This window comes from Ostrinia nubilalis, chromosome 2 (genome assembly GCF_963855985.1).
Source record: "Ostrinia nubilalis chromosome 2, ilOstNubi1.1, whole genome shotgun sequence".
Lineage (NCBI taxonomy): Eukaryota > Metazoa > Arthropoda > Insecta > Lepidoptera > Crambidae > Ostrinia > Ostrinia nubilalis.
Genome location: NC_087089.1, coordinates 14,771,992 through 14,798,481, shown reverse-complemented (window position 1 = coordinate 14,798,481; position 26,490 = coordinate 14,771,992). Strand labels below are relative to the sequence as shown.

The window sequence follows — 26,490 nt, the reverse complement described above, 5'->3', positions numbered from 1 at the left end:
AGTTTAGGCTAAGTTGCACCATCTAACTTTAACGGTAACTATACCATAACCGGTGCTCTTTGTATGGAGTTTGACATATTTTTATCGTTTAGTCAAAGTTAAAGTAAGATGGTGCAACTCGGCCTTAGAGTAATCTATATTAATAATTTCGTCAAGGGGTACGGTAGACTGGATCGAAACCTTATATGAATAACAAAGCATAAAAAAATAACGATTTTGAGTCGACAACATATATCCGCAAAATTCGGATAATGGAGAATTTCGTTAAATTCCGATGGCATTGACAAACAAACCGCTGTCGCCATCTTTAGTAGTTCACCATCCACTCACTATGCGATCAACGCCAAAAGCTGGGTTGTCATCGATCCATAAATAAATGGAAATCAGTGCGTTTCGCGATTTTTATGATAATATACTCTTTGTTATGTGTTTTTTCTTTAAACCTGGTATTGGCCGATTCAACCACAAAAAAAGAATATTAGCCATAACCTTATATAGTTCCAAAATACTGGACTGTCCTGTCGATGACATTGACAGTGGGGCGCCACCGTCAATACCGGATCGCTGGTTCAGATTTTTGCCATGTTGGAAACCTTATAGTTGAACGATGATAGCGCCCCCCTGTCATTGAGTTTGGCGGGACAGTTCAGCGTGGGTCATCATAAGTTGAAGTTCAAATGTCAATGTCATTTAGTTTCGCACAGTGATAAATTCCAGTGACATGCAATTTTTGTAATGGTAAAATACCTATTTGTAAGACACTGCAAACAAATGCAAATGTGCAGTCGATGTGTGGAATGCGACAACATTATACTCGGTAAGCGGCTTAATATTTTTTTTTATTTAACCCGAAAAATAATAATAAATGACCACATGCATAGCCTGTGTTGAGTTGTTATCAACATAAATACAGAAACAGACACGATTTTTGCACCGTTTTTTCTGATAACCGAATAGACTCCTTCATGCGCAAGTTCCACTTGAGCTCGGCTGGTTCTTATTATAAATAATTGTGTAATATATTTTTGCAGATAATTTCAATTATTGCGAGTGTTGTGGCTTAGAAACAATTAGGCAGTTAAGAATAAACAAGGCTCGGGCACTATCAAACCTTTTTCCTAAAAAGCAAAAAGCTGCTTCTGCTGCTTCACAAGATTTATTTGATGACTTTCAGGTAAGTTAATAGTGTAGGTCACTGAGTAAAGTAAAATAATAATAATAATAAATACACTTTATTTATCTTTCACAGAGGTATAAATAAATATAGAGGTGGGAGGATATACCTACACCTACATACATTCACAATACTTATTATTATTTGAATATTTGTCTAAAAATAAAATATATTTCTCTTATTAAACTCAGTTAGCTCAGATGGAGCGCGACAAGAAGTAGAGGATGTAGGTTCAATTCCTGCATGTGGTGTATTTTTTCAGCACATCTTATTAAATTTGTTTAATAAGAGTAACACAATATAGCATTAAAATTTTAAATTAAAGCTTTAAATTAGCTATTCATAAATATATTTCTCTTTTAAGGTTGATAACGAAGAGTTGACGCTAATCGAGGATTCATTGATGATGCTTCTTCGGACAACAAGAAAAAACAGCTACTGTCAGTCAGCAGTGATGATGCTTCTTCGGACAACAAGGAAAAACAGCTGCTGTCAGTCAGCAGTGATTTTATTTCTTTAGAAGAAGAAGAGAAAGAAAACATATCAAATGGCGGGCAGACCCCCGAAAAAACGTAAATATTCAAGCAGGTTTAGTACAGAATATCAGCCCCCCAGGACTAACTATTTATATTTAGCACTTTTTGAAATAACACCATTCAAGTATCAGTACATTCAGTTGGTTCTATGATTTATGAATGTGTTCAATGTCAAGCACTTCATTTTTTAGGTGAAAAAATTAAAAATCATTTTGAAAATTGTTGTCATAATGGGAAGGTATACATAGACCCAGACAGTCTTAAAGCCAATTCCAGAAATATTATTAGCATTTTTTGAACCAAACAGAACAGATGAAAGTGTTCGACAATATCTTTACACTGAAATTCCGACACATTTCAGATTTATCCATGGACAGTGGCAACCACGAATATCTCAGTCAGCGGCTGATAAAGTAATTGCAAGGATGTATAATTATTCCTTTTCTGATCGGGAACGATATTATCTCCGGCTATTACTTCTTCACGTCAAAGGGCCGACTTGCTTCAGAGATGTTAGAACTTATTAATATGAAAATATTATTTACACATCATTTCGAGAAGCTGCTCAAGCAAGGGGGCTACTTTTTGACGATCAAGAATGGGAAAGGTGTTTGGATGAAGCAATTGGTTTGAAACTTCCTCGGCAATTACGACAGCTGTTTGCGTTAATTTGCGTGTTTTGTGAAGTAACTGATCCTAATGCTCTTTGGGAAAAATTTGCATCACATTTTATCGAAAACTTTACAAGATCCCGCCCTGAAATATAAATAATCCAAACAGTTGGCTTTACAAGAAATTGATGAAACATTAAAACTCCACGGAAAGAGACTAACAGATTTCGGACTTCCGGAGCCAGATATTGATGAAAATAGTATTTTCTTATCTGATCCCGTTTCTGACTATTAATAAGAGTTATTTACATAACCTATATTAACGATTGAATTTGATTGTTTTGTTAATTTGTCTTAGTTTATTTTGAATGTTGATTTAAAATAAAAATAATTTGTGTAAAAACATTTGCAGTTTTTATTTACCATAATAATATTTATTAAACACAACTAACGAAGCTATATGAATCTATATTTAATATTCTTTGAGAACCGATGACTACAGAAACATCTATCTACATTTTGCACCTAGAATTGTGTATCATGAGTCAAATTGCACCCGAGCGAAGCCGGGTTTTCATCTAGTTAGTTACATAATTTCGGTTTATTATAATTTCTGATTAAGATAATTTTATTCTGGAAATCGGTATTCTAAAGTACAATGTTTTTGGACTTTGCAAGCTAAAGTTTAGTTCCAAAAATTTCTGAGCCAAAAGAAAGTTTATATCTTTGGGACAAAGACAAAACAGTACTACGTAGCGGTACGAAAAAAACGCATTGCTCGTAGAATGATCGAGTGGGCGGCGCCCGTAGCAGCCTAAGCGTATCATAGAGATGTAGAGAGATGCCAACTAATGAGCTGAGTTCGAAACTCAGTGATAAGATAAGATAAGATAAGATAATTTATTTATTTGCTTAAAACATGGTATACATAATTAAATATCGGTGTTACATGTTGAAATGTGCTCATGTTCTGCTTCATCAAAGAATGCATGCAAATATTTTATATACAGTAGTTGGAATCTAATTAATTAATACAATAAGTTCATAATAATGTCTCAGTTACAATAATGTCAGAATTCAATTTAAGTCAATTCATTTCAATTTACAATAATGTCAACAAAATATTAATAATCAGCTTAGCACGAATGTTATGTCGCAAAGAAATCCTTCATGTCATAGAAGCTATGTTGGTTTAGCCATTTATATAGTCTATTCTTAAACAAATTAATAGTGAGCAGTTTAAATTCATTTGGAATTTTATTATAGATTCGAACACACATACAAATACAGCTTTTCCCATACTTTGTTGATTTTGGTATATCACTTAATATCAGTCTATGGGGATATCTAAGATGAAAATTACCCGCTTTTTGAAAGAGCTCCGGATTTTTGTGTACGAAAATTGCTACTTCATAAATATACAGGCATGGGAATGGCAGTAGTCCGAGGCTTTTAAATAGTGGCCTGCAGGACTCGCGAGGAGAAATTCCACATATGGCTCTGATACACCTTTTTTGTGCTATAAATACCATATTTTTGTTTGTACTGTTACCCCATAGAATAACCCCGTATCGAAGGATGGATTCAATGTAGGCATGGTAGGACATAATGGCGGTTCTTCTAGAAGTAACGTTTTTCACTTGTCTAAGGGCATATACAAACCTATTGACTCGAACACAGACGCTAACTATATGCTTTTTCCAGTCTAGATTTCCGTCAATTGATACACCTAAGAATTTGAGGTCTGTTATTTCGTTTATCTTTTTTATGTTTATGTTTGGATCGAATCTCTTTTGTTTATGCTTGTTAAATTGTATGAATTTTGATTTATTAATATTAATTTTAAGATTATTTGCATGTAGCCATTTAGTTATATTGTCAATCGTATTATTAATGTCATTTTCATGATAATTTACTTTATTTTTGTCATCAGATGTCACTATTATCGAAATATCGTCAGCGAATAATGTACATTTGTGTCTTGTCACTTGCGTTATGTCATTTATGTACAGTAGAAACAAAATTGGTCCCAGCACGCTCCCTTGGGGAACGCCACAGATTTTATATTTGAAATCTGATGAGATTGTTTTTGGTTGGTTGGTGGTTGGTTGGTGCCGTGTGGGGACGGCCATAAAGAATACTCTTCCCCACCGCCAACAGGAGGCGTGTCGTAAGAGGCGACAAAATCCCTGCAGCACCGGACGGGCAGCAGCGTCTGCGTGCGAAACCTTATAAAAAACTGCGATCGCCAACCCGCCTGCCAAGCGTGGCGATTAAGGCAAATCCCCCCCATGGAGAGGAACAAAAAAACACGGCCCCTAGTCCCCGGCGGCCCCACTATCCCGGGCCACGGTAGCGGTCACGGTAACGGTGGGGCGAGGGGTGCTAAGAATCACCGGGTACCGACAGGCTACCAACCCCGACGACCTCTGGCCCTGGCAACATTTAACACTCGCACGCTGCGGACTGACGTGAGGCTCGCCGAACTCGAGGAAGAACTGAGCAGGTTGCGGTGGGATATCGTAGGATTATGCGAAGTCCGAAGAGAGGGGGAGGACACCATAATCCTGAAATCCGGAAACCTGCTCTACTTCCGGGAGGGCGACCAGCAGTCCCAGGGTGGTGTCGGGTTTATCGTCCACAAGTCCCTTGTCAACAACGTGGTCCAGATCGAGAGTGTTTCGGCGAGGGTAGCGTACCTTATACTCAGAATCACCAAACGGTATTCGCTGAAGGTCATACAGGTATACGCACCGACCACGGAACACCCCGACGACGAAGTGGAGACTATGTATGAGGATATTTCCAGAGCCATACATAGCTCCCGGTCCCATTTTACCGTTGTGATGGGGGACTTCAACGCGAAGCTGGGTAGACGAAGCGATAATGAGCTGAAAGTGGGGCAATTTGGGTATGGAGAGAGGAACGCACGTGGCCAACTGCTGGCTGGCTTTATGGAGAGGGAGGGCCTCTTTATGATGAACTCCTTCTTCAGGAAGCCAAAACAGCGAAAGTGGACATGGCTGCATCCCAATGGCGCTATAAAAAATGAGATCGACTTCATCTTGTCGACGAAGAAGCATATATTCAATGATGTCTCTGTGATCAACTCGGTCAAAACAGGAAGCGATCACCGAATGGTAAGAGGCACATTGAATATCAGACCCAAGCTCGAGAGGCGTCGACTGATGAAGTCTACGCTCCGCCCAGCGCCCATCCAACTCCAAAACCCCGAAAGCTTTCAGCTCGAGTTGCAAAATCGTTTCGAATGCCTAGGAGACTGCGAAAATGTGGACGAATACAATGACAGGTTCGTGGAAATTGTCCAAACGACTGGGTCTAAGTTCTTTAAAACCCGTCGTCCAAAAGGAACCAAAAAGATCTCTGACCTCACCAATAAACTTATGGAAGAGAGACGAAACTTGGTTCTGCAGTCCTCTGAAGATGCTGCTCAGTATCGGCGTCTTAACAGACAGATCTCCAAGTCTTTGACTCGCGATCTACGCCAATTTAATACAGATCGTATTAAAGAGGCGATTGAGCGTAACAAAGGCTCTAAAGTGTTCGCTAGGGATCTGTCTGTTGGCCAAAGTCAACTGACCAAGCTGAAGACCGAGGATGGCAGAGACATCTCGTCGGGGCCTGAGTTATTGGAAGAGGTTGAGAAGTTCTACGGACAATTATACACGAGTGTACGTACACCTGTCACAAATCTAGCCGAAGACCCAAGAGCTAGACTGACCCGACACTACACCGAAGATATCCCGGACGTCAGCCTGTACGAGATTAGAATGGCTCTCAAACAGCTGAAAAACAACAAGGCACCGGGTGATGATGGAATCACGGCTGAGCTTCTGAAAGCAGGCGGAACGCCGGTACTAAAGGCTCTTCAGAGGCTGTTCGATTCCGTCATACTTGAGGGAAAAACGCCTACGGCATGGCACAGAAGTGTGGTGATACTTTTTTTCAAAAAAGGCGACAAAACCTTGTTGAAAAATTATAGACCCATCTCACTTCTGAGCCATGTCTACAAGCTGTTTTCGAGAGTCATCACGAATCGTCTCGCACGCAGGCTCGACGACTTCCAGCCTCCCGAACAAGCCGGTTTCCGAAAAGGCTTTAGTACCATAGACCACATACATACGCTACGGCAGATTATACAGAAGACCGAGGAGTATAATCAGCCACTTTGTCTGGCGTTTGTGGACTATGAAAAAGCCTTCGACTCGATCGAGACCTGGGCAGTGCTACAGTCTCTCCAACGGTGCCAAATTGACTATAGATACATCGAAGCGCTGAAGGGCTTGTACGAAAACGCCACAATGTCGGTCCGCCTCCAGGATCAGAACTCGAAACCTATCCAGTTGCAGCGAGGGGTGAGACAGGGAGATGTCATATCTCCGAAACTGTTCACCACCGCCCTGGAAGATGTTTTCAAGCTTCTGGACTGGAGCGGATTCGGCATAAATATCAACGGCGAGTATATCACACACCTTCGTTTCGCGGACGATATCGTAGTCATGGCTGAGACCGTGGAGGACCTAAACACAATGCTCGATGGCCTCAGTAGAGCCTCTCAACAAGTGGGTCTTAAAATGAACATGGACAAGACAAAAATTATGTCAAATGCCCGTGTTGTACCCACTCCTCTGAAGGTTGGAGACACTACACTCGAACTTGTTGACAATTATGTATACCTGGGACAAACAGTCCAGTTAGGTAGGTCCAACTTCGAGAAAGAGGTTAATCGTCGAATCCAACTCGGCTGGGCAGCGTTCGGGAAGCTTCGCGAAATTCTCACGTCCGAAATACCGCAGTGTCTCAAGACAAAAGTATTTGACCAGTGTGTGTTGCCAGTGATGGTGTATGGCTCTGAGACGTGGTCGCTTACTATGGGCCTCATAAGAAGGCTCAAGGTCACCCAAAGAGCGATGGAGCGTGCTATGCTCGGAGTTTCCCTGCGTGATCGAATCAGAAATGAGGAGATCCGTAGGAGAACCAGAGTGACTGACATAGCCCGCAGAATCGCTAAAGTCAAGTGGCAGTGGGCGGGGCACATAGCTCGAAGAGCTGATGGCCGCTGGGGCAGGAAAGTTCTTGAGTGGCGACCACGAGCTGGAAGACGTAGCGTGGGCAGGCCTCCCACTAGGTGGACCGACGATCTGGTAAAGGTCGCGGGAAGTACCTGGATGCAAGCGGCGCAGGACCGGTCTTTGTGGAAATCCTTGGGGGAGGCCTTTGTCCAGCAGTGGACGTCTTTCGGCTGAAACGAACGAACGAACGAACGAGATTGTTTTTGTCTCCTTTCCTATTATTTTATCAATTGTGACACATTGTTGCCGACTATCCAAATAGGATGAGATCCAATGCAGTGTCTGGCCTCTGATTCCCATCTTTTCTAATTTTTGTAGCAGTAGTTTGTGATCAACGAAGTCAAACGCTTTTGACAAGTCAAAGAACAATCCAGTAGTCAAATGGTTGCTATTAAGGCTAGTCAGAACCGTGCTTACTAGATTGAACATAGCCAACGTTGTGGACTTGTCCTTCTGAAAACCAAATTGCTCTTTCTTTATGATTTTGTTTTTGGTACAGAAGTTGCTAAGTCTTTTAAGCATGCACTTCTCAAAAACCTTCGACAAAATAGGTATAAGAGTAATAGGTCGATAGTTGTGAGCATTATCGCGGTCACCTTTTTTGAACAGAGGCTTAACTATTGACATTTTTAATTTATTAGGGAATGTGCCTGATGAAAATGATAAATTGATCAGGTATGATAGAATACCAACTACTTCATTCACACAAACCTTTAGTATTTTAGTATTAATACCATCGTAGCCTTCTGAATTTGTGTTATTCAAAGTCATAATTTCTTTTTTCACTTCCTCGTCAGTCATAGGTATTAAAAACATTGAATTTGAGACCGTCATTATTTCAAAGTCATATTTAGAATTCAATGTCATATCGTCAGTCAAATCTATAAAATATTTGTTGAAAGTATTAGCTATTTCAGTAGGATCAGTTATTGTTATATTATTATTTTTTAATGATGTTATATTATTGTCTATTTTTAGCTTCGGTAAATTATTTTTTATTACGGACCAGGTAGCTTTGCATTTATTATTACTTTTATTAATGAATTTAATATTTGAGTTTATTTGTGCCGTGCGTATAGCTTTTTTTAATAGTTTAGAGTATGTTAGATATTTTGACTTACAACTTGTAGTTTTGTTTTTATAATAACAGTGTCTAAGAAATCTTTTTGTTTTGCAGCATATTTTTAGACCCTTAGTTATCCAGTTTTGTTTATTTGAGATCAAATTATTAATTTTAATTCTTATTATAGGGAAACATAAGTTGTAAAATAAGCATATAATTTCATGAAATATCTCAAAAGCAGAATTTAAATCACTTTCACCATATACATCCGACCACGACATATTGCTCAAGCATTCTTTAAACTTATTTGTGTTCTCGAGGCAGTAGTCTCTTCTGTATATGAAATGCGATTTTGGTATGGTGTTTATTTTGCCTACTGGAAAGCAAAGCATTTGAGCTGTGTCGTGGTCTGAAAGGAAGAGAGGTAGTACAGTGGCTGATGCATTTTTTATGTTGCTTAGAATGTGATCTATGCAGGACTCTTTACGAGTGGGAACGTCAATATGAATTTTAAGATTATAGGCATTGCATATATCTTTTAGGTATTCGGTAATTTTTCCTGCTTTAAGGGTGTTGATGTTAAGATCACCTGCTATAACTAAGTTTGTGTTTTTTTTATAGCGTTTAGATATTTCATGAAGAGTTTGATCGAGTTTGTTTAAAAAACAATTGGGGTCTGATGTAGGTGTTCTGTAGACACAAAGAACTAACAATTTATGGAACGGGATTTCTATACCACATGCTTCAAAGCTTTTTTCTGAAGTATACTTTTTTATACATGTCAGGTCTTTATAGATAATATCCCGTTTAGCAAGGATACAGGTTCCACCTCGTTGTTTCTCTCTACAGAATGCAGTTGCCAATTCATAACCACCAACTTTTACATATGCAGCATTGTCTGTTTGTAAAAACGTTTCGGAGAGACATATAAGGTCAGGGTTAGTACCAGATTCGCGTAGTTCTTCTAGTGTTAATTCCAAGATATCTTGTTTTGACCTAATACTAGCTATATTTTGGTGTAGAATGGTGAACGTCTGAGAGGAATCACGATTTTGGTTCACGAAAAAAATCATTGTTTTTCTTAACTATAGGAAAATAGTCCCTAATAGTTTTTTTGCTTTTTTCTAGCGGTAATTTAGCATCAGGAGTATCAGAGTTTACGCGAGGAGCTAGGGGAAAGTAGTAAGGGATTGTGCCCTTAGCGATACTTTTTGTTTTCTTAAAATTTCCCGATTTTTGATTTCCCACTATTAATTTCCTTAAGTTCCTGATATCTAAGTATTTTTTAGCATAATCAATACAGTCAACTATAAAATTTATTGATTTACACATTTCTGGCAAACCATTTAAACAGGTAACAAAATGGCATTTTTTGTGCCTTTGACAGAGTTTTTTAATATTATTATTAATGTCACTAGCATTCAAATATCTACTTTTAAAAACATTTAAAACAATGATGTCGCATCCGTTAAATTTAATAAGTAAATTGCGTAATTGTGATAATAGTATTTTCATGTCATAATCGTTTTCTCCTAAACACACAATCAGTTTGTCATTTGGCTGTAAATTAATATCAAAGCAGTCCCTAAGGATATCTGTAGCAGGTGCGTGAGGCTTTGTATTACTAGTGATTCGATATCTCACATAGTTTGTTTGTTCTCTCGATTTAATCAGGGCTGAAGCTAAACCAACGCACTGTTGGGATCCATAAATCAGTATGTTGTTTCTGCAGTAGTCCTTTTCCGTTTGCGTAGGTGAAGATGTAGGCAAAGGGATATTTGGTTGTTGGTAAAGCTCATTTTTTTCCTCAGACTTTACTAACAAGATACGGATTTGTTCTGTAAGATTATTTATTTCGGTCTCGGCAGCTAGTAATTGTTTTTCTAGTGATGTTATTTGTTGTCGCAGGATTAAGATGTTGTCGGAGTCCTTTTTGCGAGTGCTGGACTTGGCAGGAGTATTCCGTATAATACTATTTTCCTCTAATGGAGATAGACATAGCTTTTTAAGCGTATTATTTTCATTTGTCAACATTGTATTTCGAGAGCGCAAGTTGTTATTTTCTAGAATATAGCTTGTTATATATAGTGTTGCATTAGAAATTCACACACACAAAGTAATCAAAATATGTTCTCATTATCCACTGCGGTATCAGTACTCAACGTTTGAATAATCTTTAGTACTACCACAGAATAATAATAAGTACTACGTACAGAAGTTTTACTTCGCGAAGGTATTTAAAAAAATGTATGCTCAATGTCATTAACAATATGGTGTAATTTAGCCTGTCTCAAGAGTCAAGCACCATTTTGTTGACAAACGTCAGTGATCGGCACTGCGCCGAAGCTATAGGGCTGACTTCGGTAAAATGATGTGACGTGAGGTGCCAAACTGCGGAAAATGGCGGAGGAAATACATGATTTAGCATGAATTATCATGAATAACATTAACTACTTATTTACCTCTCAATGTATTGAGGCAACTTAAAAAAGTACATTCTGTGTTTTTATTATTATTTAGGCAGTTAAATACTGCACATTATTTAGTACACTATTTTCTTTATTTTCTTCCATCATACACAAGAATACGCGTGCGTGAGTCAATGTTCGCTCGTATGTGAGGCCTTGTCGAATAGTATCCTATAGGTGGGCCATCGTGCGTGTTTTGTTTTCGATGTAAACTCGCGGAGGTGAACAGGCCTGGTACTACGCAAGCAATGTAAACTGTTTATTATAATATGTATGATGTCGCTGCTGTCATCATTGCTTTCACGCAATGTGTTCTGTTTTTGGGCATATTGCTGCGACACTGGCCCCGCCCCCTTGTCACATCTCCCTTTAGTTTCTGTGATCTGTGGTAGCGCTCGTAGCTACGACGCAGAGCTACGCCGTAGCCCGTAGCACGCTACAGCAAAAAGCGCAGCGTAGTTTTGTTGGTCTTGTGGAGTCTGTATCGAGGATTTAAGTTTACTGGAAGAGGAACATATTAGTCAAGTGGGAGTCGGGCTTATGCATGATGGGTTTCGTACCGTCGTACAAGGTAGAACACAATTAACTTTTATTTTCATTCATCATTGTATACAAAACTTACTTTCATAAGTCGCACAGATATCAAATACACCAGAAAAAAATATTATTTGAATAGGTATGTTTTTTGTATGGCTTGTATCTTATTGGATGTACTAAGTTTTTTATGTTGTTATTAGTATTAATCTATTAGTAGTAACCAATACCAGTTACAACGTTTAAAAACTAACCCCTTTAATGTTACATTTTAATAAAAGACCATAAACTTAAAAAAAATACTCTTTGTAAATCTTTGTAACAGATGCTTTTTAAAATGGACATTCATTAGGTAGTATGTTCTAGCACACTATTCCAGGTATAAAAAGAACTCGTTTTATTTGATATCTTTCACGAAAAAAGTTAAAAGGCGCCATTGAATATACTCGTGTGTTCGTTTTTGAAATGACAAAGAATCCCATCAAATCCAAATTAAATTGCTGACCAGTCTCTTCTATATTTTCATTTATACATCTTCTGCATCTGTCGATAGTTTTGGTCGTTTTGCCAGCGGAGTGTAGGGGTTGGTCGGTGGTTTTAGCTTTTTAGCGGAGTAGTTTGTTCAGCTTATTTTATTGCTGCCTTTGAAAACATTTGCTTGACGACATTTTAATTAACACAGTTCTGTCGGGGACAACTTTACGGTTATACTCGTACCATTACCAAATGAAAAATATTGTTTTAAATTTTTATACATACTAAAAATCATACATGTTAAGGTCGGTCCTGACTGATATTTCATGAGGAGATAATGTAGTCCAACAACACGTCATAAAAAGTTGTCGGTCTGTCTGTTATTTTTATCACGCTTAAACCACTGAATTAATTTAGGTGATAGGTTCAGAGATAGTTTGACCCAGGAAAAAATATAGGATAATTTTTACCCCGATTTTTGGAAGGACACGCAAGCAATAAAGACATTCTGTGATAGTCCGAAATTCACGCGTGCGAAGCCGTGGGCAAAAACTAGTATCCTATTATAACCGTTTTCGACTTATACGCGGACGAAGTCGCGGGCAAAAGCTCTAATCTATACTAATATTATAAATGCGAAAGTAACTCTATCTGTCTTACTTTCACGCCTAAGCCACTTAACCGATTTTGATGAAATTTGGCATAGAGATAGTTTGAGTCCCGGGAAAGTACATAGGATAGTTTTTATCCCGGTTTTTGAAACAGGGACACGCGCGATAAAGATTTTTTGTGACAGACAAAATTCCACGCGGGCGAAACCGCGGGCGGAACTCTAGTTTAAACATAAAGGCGTATTTCCAAAGTCCTGTATTCCACTCCCACAAACAGCCGTGACGAGGAATCCAACAAGGTACTCGTACACTAGCGTGCTGAAATTATGATGAACGCGCAGATGTGCGGCGTTAACGTTTCATTGCACCGCACTGCAGCGGGACTCTTTATGCGGGCCTAAATTTAGCGCCGGGAAGTGTACAGCGTGTTTTGTCTGCGGCATAATTATCTTATGTCTACAGGTCATTTAATCTCCAATGCAGGTGCACGGTACCTTGTTAATTTAGATGTAAATGGAAGAATATGGCATAGCATACACTTTATACTGGCCAGACCGATTGAGAAGGCTTGGTATTCGCATATTTGTCACGCAAAATCAAATAAAATCAAATCAATTCAGAACCAGGTTAGGATTGGGTTCACAACAATCGACAAGATTCGAACTAACAATCCTAGAAACGCCCCTTGAATCCGATATCGACACGTCATATTGTCAGCTCTTCAGAAGAAGACAGCATACCTAATTCAGTCTTTAAAATCCACCGGCTCGAATTTATGCACCTCGATTGCATTCTGCAAGGCCTTAGTTGTCTACTTTTGTGTAGCCTATCACTTAATAAACCTTGCTCGTCTCAGTAAAATTTTGTCATTTTCAAATCACCTTTACTACCATGTAAGTACTATTCGTAATAGCACAAAATAATAATAAGTACTGTAATAGTTCCTTCTACCAAATTTTATCATGCTCATATACCCTGGTTGTGCTTGTGTGCGTGTGTAAGTTTATAATATTGTCACTTCAGCGAGTACATATTTTCAGAGAGTGTTATCAGGCGGGTCGCGTGCGCGCTATCACTTGGGTACGGCCATCGGGTCGCTCGGACTATGTTTCAGACACAGCAAAGGCAGAAGAGTTTATACAATTTAATAGGAATTACAGACTTTAATAGTAAAGCTAGGGTTGGAAAACACATTGTGTGTAGATTAAAGACGAATGCAAATAAATAACAGTGATTCGATTTAGGGCGTATTTAGAATGACTAACGAAAAATTGATTTATAACAAGCTTTTAAGATTCACCTAATAGAACAAGCATTGGGTGGATAATAAAGGTAAAGGTTGTAGGAAACTGGATGGACCATTGGAAATGGAAATCATCGTCGCTTGCCTCTCTAACTGATGTATCTGAAATTTTTTTCGTAACTGAGTTATCTAGACCATCTTAATCAATTTAGCAAGACGAATCGATCTGTCTAATCGCCTGAACATTTTGCTCAATGTAGTTACGTCAGTTAGAAGAGAGGCAAGCAACGTCATTTGGGAGGCATAATGTTCGGCTGTGGTCTTCCTGTTACTAAAATTATACTTCTTCTTCTTATCGTGTCGACAACAAACCTACACAGTGTCAGACTAAAACTCCGCTAGAAGAGTTATGTGATGAGTAAAATGATACTGATGATCGAGTTTTACCTGTAATATGTGTGTAATCTTGAAAAAATCGACATCCACTAACTTTAATATTTGTTTTTTTTAGATTATTAAGTTGTTTTATGGAATATTCGAGTAAGTTCTCGTTGAACTGGCTGATTACTCCGGACTGCACCTCACAAACTTAGTTCAATCGGGTACGTGAATCATGGAATAGCAAGAAACTTGAAGATTCTCGCTAATATCATTGTGCAGTTTTTAAAATGTTTGTAGGCCAATCTAAGTTTTAGCAGTTTTAGGCATTGCAGTTACTGTTGCTGAAATGCGGCAGACGTTGTGCGCCTATTACCCTGTCAGAGTTGCCAGCAGTTAAAATATACCTGACCTCGCGAACATCAACAATACTATGTAGGTTGGACTCTCGTACAGTCAACATTAAAAAGTAGTTTCACGATAGAAAAGTTGTAGGTATTTAACGAGTCAAATTCAAATAGTTTATTCAGTACATAGGCCCTTTGTAGGGCTCTTTGTATACATGTCTCAAATATAGCTTGCCCTACCACCACTTCGGGTCAACATATGGGATGGGCTGGTGCTGAGAAAAAGTATCTACTTAACTAGAAAAGAAAATAAGAATAATATAGGAAAAAATGTGATGTTTTTTATTTTTGTTATTTTTTGCACTACGTTAATTAGCAGGTTAAATAATTTAATATAATCAATCAGATATAACATAGTAATATTTGGTCTATTCCACTTTGATCACCTGGCTTTGATCACCCAGGTGATCAAAGTGGACTTCCAGCGATAATTTAGTGTCCTTTGATCACCCACGGATACGATGCTCTGGGTGATCAAAGTAGACTCCAGTTAAATTACTATTTTAGTGTCCTTTGATGACTTTTAGTTTAGATGCTATATTACTCTTGACACTGACTGTACTACGCGTCGATGACCTGTGAACCGTATGCCCATGGGATACAGTCCTTGTTTGCTCAGCTCATATTTGCCAGATACCAAATTGGTTAACGGGGTTGTATCACGGCATTTTTGCGGTTTCAATTGGCTCTTTTTTCGCATTAAAATAAAAATCTATATAGTCAAATGAGTTGAGGTAAGGAATGTGATTTGCCAACATACAACATACAACCGCCCGCAACTTCGTACGCGTGGATCCCGTTTTACCCCCTTAGGAGTGGAGTTTCGTAAAATTGCCTACGTCATAACATCTACCTGCATGCCAAACAGCCCGATCCGTCCAGTGGTTTGGGCTGTGCATTGATAGATCACTATGTCAGTCAGTCAGTCACCTTTGAGTTATAGGTACATAATGTTTAGACATAATACATTAGGAAGAGTAGTCGCCCGGCAAGCGAAAGGTCGTGGGTTCGATTCCTTAGGCAGTTTGATTTTTTCAAGTTGTTTATTTAAATTTTAGTTTGAGATGCGACTCTAATCTCTAAAAACAAATTAATAGTTTTTACGTCTCTTATATGAATGTCCGTTTTGTCGTTTAACTGAAAATCTGGTGTACACGTATTTGATTAGCAACGTAAATCTTCAGACGTAGCCTGAAATACTTATAAAATACTAGCTTTTGCCCTCGGCTTCACCCGCTTGAAATTTTGGTTGTCACGAATTGTCTCAAATTACAGCCTATGTATGTATTATATGTGGGGTCTCATCTAAATCCGTTCAGTGGATTTTGCGTGGAAGAGTAACAAACAATTATTATTTAACATCCAAACACCCTTACATACAAACTTTAGCACTTATAACCTTAGTAGGTCTAACTATGCATCACACACACATACACACGCACTCATACTCATACTCACGCACACACACACACACACACACACACACACACACGCGAGAGCGTGGTACTTATAATGCAAATAAATAAATGAACTGTTGCATCAAACGTAGCGCATGCAGCGCATGTTATTATACGGATTTACATTAACTTAGTTTACTAGTTAAGTGAATAATTGTGAAGAGGAGCGGTTCTTCCCAACACAGGCAATGTCTTGCCTAAAGGGAAGTTCCTACCATTATCTGTATATTATTAGACTAAGTTACGAAAATAACTAAGTTACGAGGTCTTAGTAGACTGGACTTTTGAGCAGATTGACCGACGAACTTGCGGCCACAGCAGCATTATCGCGTTCCCGAAACCAAGCGTCAAGTCCAAACTCCGGCACTAATTGGACGATTCCTTTAAGAATAACGCAGGCGTTTCCAAATTTCTTTGTTCCTACATAATGCGGTCAGGGCCGCTCATTTCCGAGGGCCGCTCCTGACTGAGTCCGGGGAATTATGCATGAGCGCCATTACCTGCCCGCTCCAATTGAAGGATAAATGCGAGCCCCGCGAATTGGCCCTGTCTCTTAAGGGGGCTTCACTATTGTATGTTTTTGGGCAAAAACGGTTCGCGACATATTTTACAGGGTTGGGTTTTGCTTATGTTCTGTCGGTGGGATTGCTTCTTATCGTGGAATACGCTTTGGGATATAGATACTCGAGTCTTGAGTCATTTGGGGTATAGGTTGGTGAAACCGAATGAAACATTTATAAGTTTTATATCTACAAGCAAGAAAAGTTCTTCATTATTATAAGGTAGATACTCTTAGATACTTTATCAGATATTATTGGGCCTAAGTTTACCTTTTAAAGTGTACTTCACGATTGTATACTTTGTTGGGAATGTTTGCATTGTGCAGGAATCAAACCCGCGACCTCTGTCATAGCAGTCCGGTATGCGAATCACTACACCAAACAGCCGTTATGTAATAAGAGACTTTAAAAATAAGCTTTCAAATTCTAATATAAGACCGTCCTCTAACTACTGACTAAAGAGATAATTAATCAAAGACTTTAAAGACATATTTTCCCCTATAAACATACGGGATCCTTACTACAAAAATATTCGCGCATTGAACACTAATTTAAAATGACATTTCATAAATGTCAATTTAAACAAGTATTTAACGCTCGTTTACTTTTTATAGAAAGGCAAGCGATGTTTGTCTAAAAAGAGATGTACCTAAGTTGAACTATATGATACTGTAACTTAAGCCAAGGTTAATCTAACCCTGCCAGGGGAATTATGCAAAGGAGCTATTACTTGACCACTCCAATTAATGGATGTGGAACCCGGAAAAGTGGTCCCAGTAGTGATGCTCCCTTAATGTCGCTTGCAAGGGACAACTTTACAATTTAATCTATAGGGATGTGAGTAATTGACGCTACAAATTGAGAAATATAGAGTTGGACATGTATGTAGAGTTGAAAACCGATCTTAGAAGTCTCTGTATTGTTTCTTTGGAAGTTTTGTCGTCTGTGATAGAACAATCAGTTGTTAGATTGTTTTTATCTTTGCATAAAATTGACTCTTAACTTTTCAACTATCTTATGCTAAAATTATGACATTAATAAACTAAGTAGGTACGGCCAACGAGAAGCGATACCAAATGTAAACAAAACCCAATGTCATGGTCATTAGGAATAGCAGGGGTTCATAAATTTTTAATAGTTAGATTACGTATTTTTGTAGACAAATTATAGTTTTAAAAATATCTTTCAGAACATAAAAACAGATGTTTTATTGAATTTTGTTTTTGTTATAATTTGAATTATTGTATAATGTAGATTTAAATTCAATAACGAGAATAATAATAACATTTCTGCCTCACAATGTGCCGTAATGTGGTGTATGGCAACAGGCCTACCCCTTTTTAAAGAGACTTAAATATATCGGAATAATAAAATAAGAACCGACAAGTAACAGATTCTCCCTTGTGAATTGGATGTCCGAATGTTGACGAACCCGTCTTGACTTTGACATTTTGGTAGGAGAACGAGACATTACGACAAATACACAAGATGGGAAGAGACAGAATACATTGTCAACTCGACAGTCGTATTGACCTTTCGTATCGCTGCTAGTTGGCTGTACTTTTTAAGGTATTGTCAAAGAAACTCATCAAACATTGATTGAACAATGAACATTTTGAATTGAACTAAAATCGTTTTTGAAACCAAATTATTACCTTTGAGTAATTTGGTTTCAAAATCGTTTTTAAAAAGAATACCTAGGATTCCTACTACCTTAACAAGACGAATATTTACCAATACCAATAATAACTATAAAAAAAAAAACAAAAAGTTTCAAAGTCTCCTGCATTAGTATACTCCACTTGTTAAAGTTTTTCCGTTCCTCTGCGCGCCTGGAATCCGTTTCCCTAACTTACGGAATTTACTTGCGAAAACCACTATCTTATCAAAACAGCCGAGCCAAATCTACGATATTACAGGTAAGTAGGCAAAAACGGGCCAAAGTACATTATCATTCCCCTGGATTTGTACCACCGTAAGACTTAAATCCAAAATCTATAACGCTAGACTACTATCTGGGCAGTGAATTTATTTGATATCCACTCCTTATTCGCTACCGTTTGTATCGCAATACAAGCTTTTGCGCAACCATTGCTGGCACAAAATAAATAACGTTCACAAGTGTTAAACCAAAACAAGCAATGGACGAGCGTGTTGTATCATACGTCGCGGTTGTGTGTGTGTGCGTTCAGGAGAGTAGGTCCACAGATCGGGCCCACTATGCACGTTGTTTATCCGCTAGGGCGAGGGGTGGGGAGGCGGCGCGGGGGGAACGGCTCCCGGCCGGGCTCAGTCAGCCATCGCCGCCCGCCGCAGCCGCGCGAGTGAACCCAGTGCTCTGCAGCCGACGACCGACCTTCAATCCGAGGGAACGAGAGATCTACACCAGGTAAGTGCTTAACTATCCCAAAAATTCAATTAAAAATAACAAACATTAAATTATCGACGCGCAGACTCCACGCTGCGGCTCGTAGCACTCGTAGACGCCGTAGTAGCTACGTGCGATTTTCGGGAGTTTTGACAACGCTTGTAGTCACTTCACGGTCAGGAGAAGGTCTCGGGGTGGGTGAAGACCGTCTTGGGTGGTCGGATGGCAGTCGTTTCGCCATAATCGTCCCCGACCTTGTTCCGTGAACGTCCACGTTCTTTGTTTCGGGGACGTTCCTTGCGCCTTGCGGGTTGGCGCACGATATCAGGAAATCAGATGTACTGGAATTAATCGTTTTGCCCGTTTTTGCTGCGTTGCTTTTCGCATTGTTTGCGGTCGATTTATTTCGATTTGAAGCTTTTAAACTAAGAAATCTGTTATTTTTACTGCATTTTTAAACTCTACTTATGAATAATTTGAGATTAATCGGTTTGAAAGTGCGAATTAGGATTTTGCGACAAATCTTTGCAATTTTCGATTTTTCTTTTCGAAGTTATTAACTTAAACCATTTAAACAAGGAAATAAAACGAAAAGCTGCCTAGTACTGTTTATTACAACGGTGTAAAGTGTTTTTTTGGAGAAAGCGTCAAATATTTATGACATTTCTAACGTAGAGAAGTAGAGACGCCCTAACGTAAATAAATAATGATGCTTTTCTTGCGAAAAAGTGTCCTTCCGAAGGAAAAATTAAAAATATATTCTGTCTCAAAATGTACAGGGTTAGTTTTAATATTTGATAATTCTTTTAGGGTGCGAAAATACGACAATATTTCTTTATGTATCCGGAAATATAAATTTTTGGAAATAAAACTGTCATGATTATTTTAGAGGTGCAAATATTTTGAATTAGATAGTAGGTACAATACACGGCGTAATAAGCTAAACAGTGTGGCATTTTATGTAGTTTCAATCTTTTGTATTTAAATAGATAGAGTCGAGAGATAATATGGAAAGTTATTGAGCTTATCTCCACAAAGAGATTTTTAAACCCATCATGGTGACAGCTTAGAAAATAAACCTACATTGTATAAATTGAAATTATTGTTGATCCAATGCAGCTTTAAGAATAAGTACTGAGATGCCCTCCTTTTTATTTTAAAGTAGGTACATCACAAGGCTTGTTTGTACAAATAGCGACATACTCCACTTAGTCATAACTAAATAATAGTTTCAAACGAACTCTAGTTATGTGAGCCCGTCAATTTGTTCATTGGATAATATCACTGGTGGTGGCACCCGGCGACAACAGGCCGCTTCGCTTCACACATTATTATTATGATCTGTGTATGATTCAGTTGTACTACTAGTGATGAGGCCAGATACTACGGGACTATTCCCACCTCTCGTTCCCACCGCTGCAACTTCTGTGTAGCCAGGATCTACAGCTTGACCGCCAATAACCCAACCAGTGATGGTCAAGTTTGTTCCGAGGGAAAGTTAACTGTCATTGGACCCGCAACGAAATTAATCAGAAGAACATAGGAGAAGTTCTAAGTTAAACCGATTCGTTGCGGATGGCACGTTTCAGTGTCATGACTTTTTTGCGTGTGGCGTTAGGCACGGATATGTGTCATTTTAAAATCGATGATAACTCCTTCAATTCAGGTTCAGGGAAATTTCACCCGGAACCAAATTACATATCTTAAATTTTCACATACCTATATTAAGTACGTAGCCTTCGTTTCTAGGTATTGTAAGATTAAAAATAAATAAATAATAGGGGTCACCAACCTTTTTTGAAAGTTGCGTTAATTAATATTAAGCCATCACGGTAACAATGAGTGTCCGACCGAATCTGGCGAATTACGAATACCTACTGAGACATTATACCTAAATATTTCTGGCGTCTTTAATCGATCCTCATTCTGCGTTATTTTAAAACACAAACAGGATTCAGAATTAATATAACTTATGGAAAAATACCATTCTTCTCTCTTTCTTTTTGCTAATATTTCTAGAAAAGTATTTGCAAAGATAGCGCACATAGTAGACTATAGTTCTGTTAATTAGAATCTTAACGGAGTATTTGAACAACTTTTCATACATTATAATACTTGTAAATAGGCTGAGTTGCACCACCCAACTTTGACCGTAATTATAACGATAACTGGTGTTTTTTGTATGGAGTTTGGCAGATTTTTGACGTTTGTCAAAGTTAAATGAAGATAGTGCAACCCAACCCTAGTTAAAATATTTACCAATGATTCTTTTTGAATTCATTTTGTGCATCTTCGCAAACATCTTGACACATTTCTGTGACCGGCATAATAAATACTGCATACCAAATTGAATTTCTTCGGTACGTCTGTTTTAATATTACGTTTTATATTTTCATTTTGATAAAATATGCGTCCAATTTAAATATAAATGTGGGAGAGTGACAGTAGGGAAAAGGCCCCCTTTGCAGTAAAATGACGCAGTCTAAACCACAGTTGGACGATTGCACATTAAGTTTAACAATGTGGCATCTATATACTTGAAATAGGTACTGTTTATCAACAAAAATGTGATGATGAGTGAGACTGTACATAAGTCATGCTAAAGGTTATTTTAACCTTTGAAGTTCAAACGTCATTGTCGGACGTTTCAATTGCATACGTAGGGACCGGGCGCTTTTATATAATGATTGTATGTAATTAATTGTATTGATTACGAGTATAATGAACGGACGACAGTATATTAAGTTAGTTAACTAGCTAAAGATTGCGCAGAACTTTTGAAATTATGGCGTAACTTAATTCAGTATAATCTAAAAAATAAATCTCATGCTCATTACATAGTAATGCTTCAACCACACCAACGCGTGAAGATGGCCATCGCCGCCGGCGCGATCTAAGCACAAAATTTTCACACTCACAGACGTGGGTTCAATAGTTTCAGTATTTCTTCATACAAACCAAAGGATGAACTAACTTTGCTTCTTATACCTTGTAATACGAGTAACTTGAAAATGACAGTCGTGCTTCTGCATTGGAGGCTAAATGACCTGGAAAGTAGGGTAAAAAGATTCTGAGTCATGTAGAGGCTCCTTAAGAGCAAAATATTTGACGATATGTCAAATGTTTTCTTAATAAACCGTATTCACAAACGATGCTTGCTTAAGTGAAGCAGCAAATCGAACACAGCGTTGAATAGAGCTCTGTGATTGGTTCGTGTGTCACTCTGTGCGTCCCCCCGCGCACTGTGAGACCTCATAGTAACGTTTGTGAATACGGGCGCAAAACTCTCAAAAAAGAACTATACCTACTTGTTCGTAAGTTCAAATAAAATGTTAGAGGGCTATCGTTTTTATACTTAACAGTTGGCACCCCTGGCGATTGACAGGACCTTACTCTACAGTGGCGCCATCTTGATGAGTGCAAATGCGATAGTCCTCCTACCACTTTTGCGATCACCAGTTGGTGCCCCTGTCTTCGCTACTAGCAAGTGACAGGACCTTACTCTACAGTGGCGCTAACTGGTGAGCGCTAAAACGATAGCCCTCATTGCACGGTGAATTGCAATGAAAAAGTGGATTGATCTTTATTTCGTCCTGTCGAGTCACCCTATTGACACTAAAAGTTATTAATTAAAAACCAAAATGTAATTTATTAATTTTTAATGTTATAAATATAATGTTAACAATATTTGCATGCCAGCTTCTGGTGGACTGTGCGGACATCTTAATATTGTAAGAACTTGTAGACCACTTTTCACGCAAATAAACTGATTTGATTTGATTTGATCTGTGCGTCCACGCGCACTGTGAGACCTCATAGTAATGTTTGTGAATACGTTAGCTTTTACCTTGAGAAAAGGAGGTTATTCAAGTACCGAGACGGTGATCAGCTGAGCCGTGGGCGGCGTCATAATAGGGCGGCAGCGTAGGGCGTAGGCGGCGGTTCAAGGCTTCCAGAATTACTATATTAAATCACTACAAGACTTTTAGGTCAATAACTTAAGGCCGCATTTTATTGCTAGGGTTGGCCTTATTAGGATGGGTTTATCCTTGAATAAATGTATAATAGGAAGTTGAGTTGTGAAACTTTTTTGTTAATTATTCGGATAAGTTTAGATTTTATGACGACCAATCAAAGAATTCATGTACTTGCAAGCACTGGAGAATACAATACAATGTCGCAAAATTACTCTTATTTCAACTATCTTCTTCTAAATTTATATAACCCAAAGGACTGACTAACTGACTGACATAGTGATCTATGAACGCACAGCCCAAACCACTGGACGGATCGGGCTGAAATTTGGCATGCAGGTAGATATTATGACGTAGGCATCCGCTAAGAAAGGATTTTACGAAACTACACCCCTAAGAGGGTAAAACGGGATCCACGCGTACGAAGTCGCGGCGGCCGCTAGTACCAGTATAAGATGCTACAATGACGGTACATTGTAGATGCACGCACTTATATTTTGTGCAGTTTTTGAGTCACATGATCGCATCAGAAATCATCTTAAAATCCAGCAACATAAATAAAAATCTAGAATCAGAACGTTCGTTGCCCCTCCAAGAACAATACAAACCAAAATGGCTAGTGAAGTATTTGCATAAAAAAGTGTTTATTGCGACGATTTTTTTTAATTCAACGTGGCATACTCCACGATGAAAGAGTTTATATAGCAGCTGCTTATCATAAAGGAATTTCAAAGCTTCCTACTCACTTATACGGTGTGTTTGGGATAGTGCTAGCGATAATTTAAGGCGATGTTGTGATATCAATTTTATCCACCAAAATGCCCCCATATGTTTTATTAATTTTTTATGTGACTCTACATAAAAAAATATTGTATTTTTTAAGTGCCCGTCTTACAGATAAATAAAAAATTGCATTTGCAAGCCAATAATATGTGTCATTAAAAAAACATAAATGAAAAATAATTTTAGTTTTTGTCAAAAAATTAAGATTGACGGGCACGTTTTTGGAGGCATTTTTGTCGATAAAATTGATATAATAACATCGCCTTAAATTATCGCTAGCCCTATCCCAAACACACTGTAGGTATACAGTAGATAGAAGCATACAATTTCTGTGTTATATTGCGATCAGCTGGTTCCAGTGTTAAGTTTGTGGAATGCAGCGTGGGCGTCCAGTTCAAGGCGCTGTCTGGGCGCCGCCCGCCTAACGATGTAGACACAGGTCTAGACAGACAAGAAGAGTGATAATGATTATAAATACTAGTAGCCGCCCGTGGATTTGTTCGCCTAATAGTCTGTGTCACCAATTTTTTGTACCCGCTTTGTATCTCCTGAATCTCGCTCTTCCTATTTTTAAAAGTGAAAATTATCACTTTAAATGCCGTGTAAGTTGTAACAAATACCTGCCTTGTCTAGCATAAAAAAAACACTTCATATTATTATGTTCAAAAATAATCATACCAGCTCTGATACTTTAGTTTACATGGTAATGGAAAAAGATCAATCTCCAGCCATTAAAATAAAAAGTAAGCTTTTTAATTGCAGTTCACCGTGCAATTGAGTTTTCTCACTTTTTCTTCCGTTCGCGTTCCAATAAAGTTATTCTAAGTAACATTTAATTTGAACTTACGAACAAGTAGTTAGTAAGAGTTTTCGAAACAGTGTTCTTAAAAATAAAGTATCAGTCGCGGAGTTTTACTTCGTCATCTTCAACAAGGGTTTTCGCGAATGAAAGATCCGCTAGATGGCGGGACGTGGATGTGGGGTCTGGCTGCTGCGTGATTGGTGGATTTTGACATATCTGTCAATGTCATGTCAAAAATAACCAATCATGCAGCATTTGGACCTCGCGTCTACGTATTGCCATCTGGCGGATTTTTCATTCGCGAACACCCTCATTGAATTGAGAAGCTCCTTTTTCGGAGTTGGTTAAAAAGAACATGTCTTTAAAAATAATTAAGGACACAATCAATGAAACGTGCTTTTACTGACTGACTGACATAGTGATATATCAACGCACAGCCTAAACCACTGGATGGATCGGGCTGAAATTTGGCATGCAGGTAGATGTCATAACGTAGGCATCCGCTAAGAGAGGATTTTACGAAACTCCACCCCTAAGGGGGTAAAACGGGATCCACGCGTACGAAGTCGCGGGCGGCCGCTAGTTTATAATATATCCGGCTATAGCTGGTAAGAGTCACGTGGCGATCAGCTGGCTAGGGCGGCGTGTAAGGGCGTGGGCGGATGGTTCAAGGCGCCGTCTAGGGCGCTTATGAACTTTACTGTATGTAATTTATCTTTCGGGACAAGGTGTGCATTTCTCGCGCTTTATTTACCTTCCTTGCGTCATTTCACGTTTTAAAAAGTTTGGTCTCGAAGCGCTGGTAGGGCAAAAAGATTATGAGACATGATTGTGAAGGCTAAAGTTTTTTTATTTTAATATTTGATTATGTAACAGCACTATTTTTAATAGTCCATGAAAATTAAGAAATTTTGACTTTGAAAAAACTAAAGAGAACGTTAATTCCGCCTTTTATAGCTCGTTCTTGTGTGCAGTAAAGGTTTAAATAATTAATAAGTAGTATGTTAATTACAATTCGCATAGATCTGACCTTTTGTATAGCTCTTCAGTCTTTTCTTCAGTCAGAATCCAAGTGGCGATGGATAAAGGTCGCAAGAAAAATGTAAAAAAAAGTCAAGTAGGAAAGATTGGAATGTAACTATCATTTTCTTTTTAGCCGATTCAAGTAAGAAATATGATAAGTTTGCTTCTCAGAAGAAATGAACCAGTTCCACGATCATGCTGTATGTTTAATAAATAAGGAGTAAAGTATCATTATATCAGCAACAGGCCGTCCACTGCTGAACATAGGCCTCCCCCAATGATTTCCAGATTGGCCGGTTGGTAGCGGCCTGCATCCACCGCCCGCCATGCTACCTTTTGAGGTCGTCTGTCCACCTTGCGACTGGACGTTCTGTAATTAACGATTTTTAATTCACAAATTATAAACCAGCTGTCATCTAATTACAACATCTATAGCTGCGATTATAATTGCGCCAAAAACTTTATTATGATGACTTACTGTTAATAAAAAACTGATAACTAAAATAGACTCTTTTTGCGAACTTCACCGAACTATTTCTTCGCAATCAGTCTTTAGCAGGCATATCGAACAAAACGCCCCCGCCTCGGGCGAGGAAGCGTGCCGCGCTTAATTTTCCGGGCTATTCCTAACGGCCTGACATGTCGCTTTAACGACCTCCCGATTTATGCCTATTAGTGCCTATTATTTCTCGATTTTTTTCTCGATATTTACTTTAGAATATGCTCTGAAATGCACATAGCTCGTAGAGCTGACTGCCGCTGGGGCAGGAAAGTTCTTGAGTGGCGACTACGAGCCGGAAGACGTAGCGTGGGCAGGCCTCCCACTAGGTGGACCGACGATCTGGTAAAGGTCGCGGGAGGCGCCTGGATGCGAGCGGCGCAGGACCGGTCTTTGTGGATATCCTTGGGGAGGCCTTTGTCCAGCAGTGGA

General features: G+C 38.7%; 1 protein-coding gene and 1 long non-coding RNA gene across 2 annotated transcripts in view; both read left to right on the top strand.

Annotated features, from left to right (window-relative positions):
- The first annotated feature begins 760 nt into the window (after positions 1–760).
- Positions 761–2,740, top strand: LOC135086932 (uncharacterized). The gene is made up of 4 exons (XR_010260645.1): positions 761–817; positions 1,032–1,174; positions 1,539–1,746; positions 2,072–2,740. It is a non-coding gene; the product is annotated as an uncharacterized LOC135086932 (long non-coding RNA).
- Positions 2,741–18,909: 16,169 nt separating this feature from the next.
- Positions 18,910–26,490, top strand: part of LOC135084835 (acetylcholinesterase-like) — a 72,801-nt gene continuing 65,220 nt past the window's right edge. The window contains exon 1 of the mRNA XM_063979577.1: positions 18,910–18,998. The gene's annotated coding sequence lies outside the window, so the exon portion shown is untranslated. The remainder of the gene's footprint in view (positions 18,999–26,490) is intronic.